General features: G+C 40.3%; 1 pseudogene; it reads left to right on the top strand.

The window, feature by feature from the left end:
* Positions 1-2,118: 2,118 nt before the first annotated feature.
* LOC129684122 (vomeronasal type-1 receptor 4-like) lies at positions 2,119-3,401 on the top strand (annotated as a pseudogene).
* Positions 3,402-8,068: the final 4,667 nt, after the last annotated feature.

Genomic DNA, 8,068 nt, shown 5'->3' with positions numbered 1-8,068 from the left:
AATTAATTGATCATGGGCTGCCACTGGACATGTGTAGGTGATCTACATTCAAGCTCCCATGATTGTTACTAGATGATGAAAAAGGCCACCTTATTGGTGTGGGTATTCTTAAAGGTGGGATTATTGGGGCCCGAAGTAATTTCCCCCTTCCATGTTAGCATGTCTGTTGTTGTCCTTGTCTGGGTTTTTAGGCAGCCATGCTTTATGAAAGTAGCTTTCCTGACATTTCAAGGAGTTGCAATCCCACAGGAGATATCTGTTCCTGTAGCTCTTATAATATGACTGCCTCTTTTTCAAAATGTTCTCTGAGACTGATGTGCAGGAGATGAATACTAGATGGATGAACTGAGGCTTGGCATCACACAATCAGTTGTTTTCTGAACTTCAGTCAACTGGGATATTTTTTTAATGACCTTATTTTGCAAAGAGAATTTTTTCCTGAGTGTTTAGAGCTACAGCAAGGGTTTCTGAGAGCAGGATAAAACACTCTTTCTTAGGAAAGAGGCTACAATTGTTTATACAGTTTCAAATGGTGAACACTGAAATCATGCACATTCAAAGACATACAGACTGATCAGAGATGCCTCAGTTGCATTTTACAGGGAGCTTAAAAGGCACAGAAGCAGAGAGAATAGATCTCTGCATTCACCAGGAATGCAGCAGAGCTCCCAGGGGTCTGAAATATCCAGGGGCTTTGAAAGGTACTTCACTGGCAGAAAAGAAATTTTCTCAGAAATTTTGGTTCTGTTGTACAGCTGGTATACAAAATGAATAAACTGTAATTAATAAAAAATAAAAAGAAGAAACAAAAGATGCATAAAATTAATTAAAGAACCCTGAGAAATAATTAAGGTATAAATACTTTCTTTCCATATTTAAAAATAAACTTTTTAAAATAAGTTTTACAGACCAAAAAATTTCTGAGTGCACAATATTACTGTTACAACTGAGAAAAAAGGGAAGATGTTTTGAAACAAGAACTCGTGAAGTTGGTAACTAATGTGGCCATCAGAGCTGAGGGCAGCTGACAGTGAGGGATCTACAGCCCTATTGCTCCTTCTGCGCCAGCAGGCCTCCAGCACAAGGGTCTTGCCTGAGGAGCCATGGGCTGTGTACACTCACAACAGGGACATATACAAAGAAGCAAATACTAAATAGAACTGTCCCTAGGCCCCACACTCCAGCCCTCAGCATGGAGTCACTGGCACTGATGCTGGAGCTGTTTGTCCTGATGGGAGAAGGAGAGCACAGGGCAGGGATCTGTGAGGACTGGGAGAGCTGCGAAGTGAGTGTGATAGGAGTTGATGATGTGAAATTCCTCCAAATACCAATAAATATATTATGTTAAACAAAAGTCAGAGATCCCAGAAACATACCTGCTGTGTGACAGTTGCAGGGAGGAGTCAAGTCAGCTAGCAGCTAAACAGAATATCGTTTGCAGCTGAGTTTGTAGAACAGGGCTTTGTACTTTCACATGGGACTTTTCATGAAAGGGAATAAAGGGTTTTGGGGTTATCAGTTTCAGGTTAAATGAAGGATGCCTCCAGCTGACACAAGATGGAGGAACCTTTACACTTTCCTAAGACTATAGGTATATTTTGAATTATATTACTTTACTACCTGTTATGTCTTAATTTTAGGTAAGATATACATTAACAGTCAATATAATTAAAATTTTCGTAAATCATTTCATAATCATTTTTAAAATTATCCTCTCTTATATTATCTGTAGCAAATATCAGTATGTTCTGTAATTCTCTTTGAGTATGATGTCACTTTTTCACTTTTCAACAGGCAACATTACACTGTCCTGAATTTTGCATTTTCTATGAAACTTGGTGGCAATTTTTCCATCAATATATGCATACAGAGGTGTTTATCAATATCACAATAACATACATAGAAATGACTACTTTTCAAAATTTGTGTGATGACATTTTCATGAGGTGTAGGCTGGCTTTTAACAACTGAGTGTAAAGGACTCTGTTTCACCATGTCAGTAGCCTCATGGATTCAAAGTGTCCTCTTTTCCCAAAAACTACAGCATTTCTTTCTATTCATTTTGACCTGAGAAATATCCAAATCCATAACCTCAAGGAAACTGTGTAGGTTCAAAGAATGGAGTTCTGGAATATTGCCCTCAGAATCATTTTCTTATTACAAACTACAATTGGAATTCTGGGAAATTTCTCTCTTATATTCTACTACTTCATCCTTTACTGCAGACAGGGCACATTAAAACCCACAGATTTGATTCTCCTGCACATAATGGCAGCCAATGCCTTGATCATTCTTTTCTTTGGAGTGCCTCACACCATGTCAGCTTTTGGGTTGATCAATTTTTGAATGATTTTGCATGCAGATTCCTGATATTCATTCAAAAATTTGGCAGGAGTGTGTCCATTGGCTCCACCTGCCTTTTCAGTGTCTTCCAGGTCATGACAATCAGTCCCAGTGAATCTTGTTGGAAGGATTATAAACACAGAGCTGCCAAGTATATTGGCTCCTCCATTTCTGGTCTCTGGGGCTTCTCTATGTTGATAAATATCTTTTCCTCAATGGATACATTTATCAGTAGGAATAGTGAAAATGTGACAAGAAAACGAGATTATGGATACTGCACTATTGTAATCCATGATGAAATCAGTGACTTACTCTATGCAGTATTAGTGATGTGCCCTGAAGTCTTTCTTTCTGTGCTCATTGCCTGGTCCAGCACGTCAATGATTATCATCCTGTACAGACACAAGCAGAGGGTTCAACACATCCGCAGCACTCATGGTTCCAGCAGAACCTCCCCTGACTCCAGGGCCACCAAGAACATCCTCCTCCTCTCTTCCTTTCTGGCTTTTTACACTCTCTTCTCCATCTTACGAGGCTGCATTGCTCTTTTTTGTAATCAATATATGTGTTTGGTGAACATCAATCCTGCCATTTCTTTGTGTTTTCCACCTTTTGGACACTTTGTTCTTAGGAATCCTTGCTTATTTTTGTCCAGGCTTATATGGTTTGGATCAGAAATAAAAAATATTTACTCTTATTTTGTTGAAATGATATGTTTTTTGTGATACCAGTGTTTTACTAACTCCTTACCATAAAAAGATCAATATAGGAAGTTAAGCAGGTAGTACTTTGTCTTTCCTACATAAATATTTTTCTTTATTATTAGTATTTACTATTTATTCACTTTGTAACCTTGCTGTAGCTCCCTCTCTCATTTCCTTCCAGTCACACCTTCCCTCCCTCTTCCACACACTATATCTCTCCCCCTAGTCTACTCATATGGGAGATCCTTCTCTTCAACTATGTGACCCCAAACTATCAGGTCTCATCAGAACTGTCTGAATCCTCTTTCTCTGTGGCCACCAGATCAGGGCAGTGATAAAAGTGCGGGCAACTGAGTTCCTGCCAGTGCCTGCTCCTGCCCCCTTTACCAGAGAACCCACATGGAGACTGAGAAGTCCATGGGCTACCTCTGAGCAGTGGGTCTAGGTCCTCTCCATGCATGGCCCTTGGTTGGAGTATTAGTCTCTGCAGGGCCCTCTGGGACCAAGTTTTCAGCCTTTGTTAGTCTCCTTGTGGAACTCCTGTCCCCTCAAGAGCTTTCTTTTGTTCTTGTTTTTTCTTATATAGAGAGGTTTATTAGATGAATATGAAGAAAGGTGAGAAGGGAGAGCAGGTCATACTAGGGAAAGAGAGGGAGAGAGGGGAAAGAGAGAGAGGGGGCCCCCTGATAGAGAAGCGGGAGAAGGCCAAGAGGCCAAGAAAGAAGAGGCCCAGAGCAAGAGAGACCAAGAGAGAAAGGACCGAGAGAGAGAGAGAGAGAGAGAGAGAGAGAGAGAGAGAGAGGAGCAAGAGAGACCAAGAGAGAAAGGACCAAGAGAGAAACCACCTGTCGGGTTGTCCCTTTAAGGGAGAAGGTAACCACGCCTTCCAGATGTAGCCACCTGGCTGGTGACACATGATAACATCATAGGTTACTAGGCAACCCAGAAGGAGGTTTTGTTCCAAAATCCTAAAGTTCCTCCTTTTTTTTTTAATAAAAAAAATGTAAGGTAAGTTAAAGTATATATATAAAGTATATAAATTTAGGTTCATTGGAAGCAGTTCTTGGTTGTCATGCAAGGGGTTAAGAGAGAGAGAAGTAATAATAGCAACAAAATGGTCAGATTACATGGTCAAGAGGAGGAGGGGAAGCCTCTGACCTGGAAAACTTAGGATAGAGGGTTGTCAGTAGAGAGTTGCCAGCCATGCAAGGCAGCAGGTGTTAAATAGATACAAAAGATCCCCCTCAAAAATGTTATTTGAGAGTCTGAAAAAGCACCTTAAGATTCATAAACACCAGTTATACATACTGGTGTATAGAGTCTAAGAAAATGCCTTAAGACTGGTAAACATAAGTTATGCATAGTTGAGAGCCTAAGAAAGTGTCTTTAGGTTGGCAAATGCAAGTTATAAATGTTTAAATGTCTAAAAAATGTTTTAAGGTTGGTAAATACAAATTATAAAGGTTGTAAGGTCTAAGGTAATTTAAGATATCCTAAATAGATAAAACTGCTTAATAGTTCCTCCTGTTGCTATGCCACACTTATGTTGACTGTCTAGAGCCTTAAACTTTATCTATACAGCTCTAATTTATTAATATAAGTCTAATAAAAAGCATTTCACAAAACCATCCACCATCATGGTTCCAAAGCTCAAGTTTTTAAATCTCCATAATGTATGCTTATACTAAAAGTTAAGTTCAAGTGCATTTCCCTTTTACTTCACGAAAGGCCTCTGCCTTTTCAGAGCTCACCTTAAAGAATGCTTGTGCTGTTAACACAAAGGTGTATGGCTACTGCTTTTTCTACAATGTATATATCAGTGCAGATTACAATTGTGATGCTAACATGTCTAAAGTTGTATCTCCTTCTTAAAACTTAAGAGTAATTCCTTTTTTAAAGATTTATTTATTTATTTATTATGTATACAGTGTTCTGTCTGCATGTACACCTGCTCACCAGAAAACGGCATCCAATCTCATTATAGATGGTTGTGAGCCACCATGTGGTTGCTGGGAATTGAACTCAGGACCTCTGTAAGAGCAGCCAGTGCTCTTAAACTCTGAGCCATCTCTCCAGCCCAAGAGTAATTCTTATAAGCTGCAGGAAATCACCTGAATCTTCCTCTCAGGTCAATTGGGCTCCAGGTAAGTACTGCATTTATTGGCTATCTCAGAAGGTAGGATTCTTCCCCTGTCTACTGGCCACCAGATTGCTACCTGCTGCATGCAACACTGGCTGAATTGGTGAGTTCTCCTTATTGACCAGCCACTGGATTGGTGAGTTTACCTCATTTATCAGCATAAAATGCTTCTCTTGGTAGGGGAAGCTTGACTGTTCAATGTCCAGCAACTTCCCACTATCTTTTGAGACAGAGGGACCCTCCCCTCAGCCATAGTCTTCACTGGCTATGGTTGACCCTCTGCTGACCTTCATTTAGGGCTTCTTTTCCCTTGAGAGGGCCTCCCACACACACACAGTCCCTTCTCCCCCCTCTCGCTCGCACAGGAACATCCTAGCACTAGGTGGACTGTGCTCTCTCAGGCAGCTGTGCCCCTGATCTCTGGCCAAAAGCTGACAAGCTATTGGACCAGGTAGGACCATCTCTACTGAGTCATACCTTGCCTTTGGGACACCTCTGGAAGGTCACTGGCTTTTCTGCCTCCCAATGAGAAATGCCCAGATGCCCGTTCCTCCAGATTCTCCTCTCGGATGTCTTCTGGAGAATTTCAGTTTTCTATACCTAGTGCCTGCTAGCACTAGGGCCTCTAAGTTTACACACTTCTGTAATCAAACCTCACCTCAATGACAGATCCAAAACAAAGCCTGTTTAATTACTACCAGTGATTGGGTAAATGAAGGTTCCCTCAGGTAAATGGAGGCTCCTATGCTCAAGTCTCTTCGATCCAAACTTTCCAACTCTGTTTGCTCTCTCCAAAGTTTTAAATGTACACCTAAAGGATTTTCTCCATAACCTACTTAACTTTGTCTTCTGCCTATGTGTATGTTTCAGTATCCTGCCAGACACAGGTGTTTCCTACATCCAAGACAGACCAAAGCAGTTACCACAGGTGTTCCAGTCTGACCTCACAGACTTCCTTCAAGCTGGACCTGCACTTTCCCTCCCAGCCATGGATGTTCTTGCAGAGCCTGGACAGCATCAAAGCAGCCTGTTCTTTCTGGACTTGGCCAGCATTTCAGCCTTTTGACCTCCCTACAGCACCCCCAATGTCAGCAGGAAGTAGCCAGAAGAAAATCTATGCCTGTTATTCACTTATTAACAAAAGGTTGGAATGGTGTGCTTCAGGACCAGGACAAGCAGCTCCAGGTTCTCCCAGCGTTCCCTCTAGGGCTTTCTATTTCCACTTTTTTCCCGTAAGATTCCCTGCACTCAGCCCAAACTTTGGCTATGAATCTCAGCATCTACTTCAATACCTTGATGAGGAGAATTTTTAAGAGGTTCTCTGTGGAAGGCTACTGTCTTGTTCCCTGTCTTCTACTTCCTATGTCTATACTGTTTGCCCTCCTGAGTGAGGATTAAGCCTCTTCCCTAGGATCCTCCTTGTTGTTTAGGTTCTTTAGGATTATAGATTTTAGCATCCTTATCCTATAATTTATGGCTAATATCCACCTATAAGTGAGTACATACTATGTGTGTCTGTCTGTTTCTGGGTTGCCACACTCAGGATGAATTTTTCTGGTTTCATCCATTCATTCATGATTTCATTGGTTTTAATTGCTGAGTAGTATTCCATTGTGTAAATATACCATTTACATTCTGTATCCATTCCTCTGTTGAGGGACAAGTAGGTTGTTTCTAGATTCTGCGTATTATGAATAAAACTGCTATGAACATAGTTGAGCAAGTGTCCTTGTTGTATGGTTAAGAGTGTTTTGGAAATATGCCCTGGAGTGGTATAGCTGGATCTTGAGTTAGCACTATTCCTAAGTATCTGAGAAAGTGCAATATTGAATTCCAAAGTGGTTGTACAGATTTACTTTCCCAAGAGCAAAGGAGGAGTTTTCTCTTTCTCCACATCCTCTCCAGCATGTGTAGTCATTTGAGTTTTTGATCTTAGTCATTCTGATGGGTGTGAGGTGAAATTTCAGGGTCAGTTTGATTTGCATTTCAGTGATGACTAAGTATGTTGATTATTTCTTTAAGTGCTTCTCTCCTATTAGTTATTAACTTATTGAGAATTCTCTGTTTAGTTCTGTACCCCTTTTTAAATAGGATTCTTTACAGATCTTGGAAGAAAAATTCTCAACTTCCTATGGAAAAAGAAGAAACGCAGAATAGCTAAAACAATCTTGTACAATAGAAGATCTTCTGGAGGTATCTCTATCACTGACTTCTGTCCTATATAGCAACAGTAATAAAAACTGTATGGTGCTTGCAGAGAAACAGACTGGGGAATCAAGGGAATTGAATCAAAGCCCCAGAAATAAACAAACACACCTATGGACACCTGCTTTTTGACAAAGATGCCAAACCCATACTATAGAAAAAAGATAGCATCTTCAACAAATGGTGTTGGCCTAACTGGATATCTATGTGTAGAAAAATGAAATTCGATCCATACTTGCCAGCCTGCACAAAACTAAAGTCCAAGTGGATCAAAGACCTCAACATAAAACCAGACACACTAAACCTGTTAGAAGAAAATGTGAGGAAGAAACTATCCCACTGGCAGAGGAGGTAACTTCCTGAACAGAACACCAACATCACAGGCTCTAAGATCAACAATCAATAAATGGAACCTCAAAAAACGGAAAATCTTCTGTAAAGCGAAGGACATTATCATCAGAACAAAACAGCAGCCTATAGACTGGCAAAGGATCTTCACCAACCCTATATCTGACAGAGGGCTAATATCCAAAATAATAACGAACTCAAGAAGTTAAACAGCAACAAATAGAGAATTGTTCTTCCCAACCCCCTCCCCCCCTGGCTGGAAAAATTTTTATTTTATTTTATTTTTTTCTACTTTGTTTTTTTAAATATTTTTTATTAATTACAATTT

This window comes from Psammomys obesus, unplaced genomic scaffold (assembly GCF_907164565.1).
Source record: "Psammomys obesus unplaced genomic scaffold, mPsaObe1.curated_primary_1811, whole genome shotgun sequence".
Taxonomy (NCBI): Eukaryota; Metazoa; Chordata; class Mammalia; order Rodentia; family Muridae; genus Psammomys; species Psammomys obesus.
The sequence above is the reverse complement of the archived record's forward strand: the minus strand, read 5'-3'. Positions and strand labels throughout refer to the sequence as shown.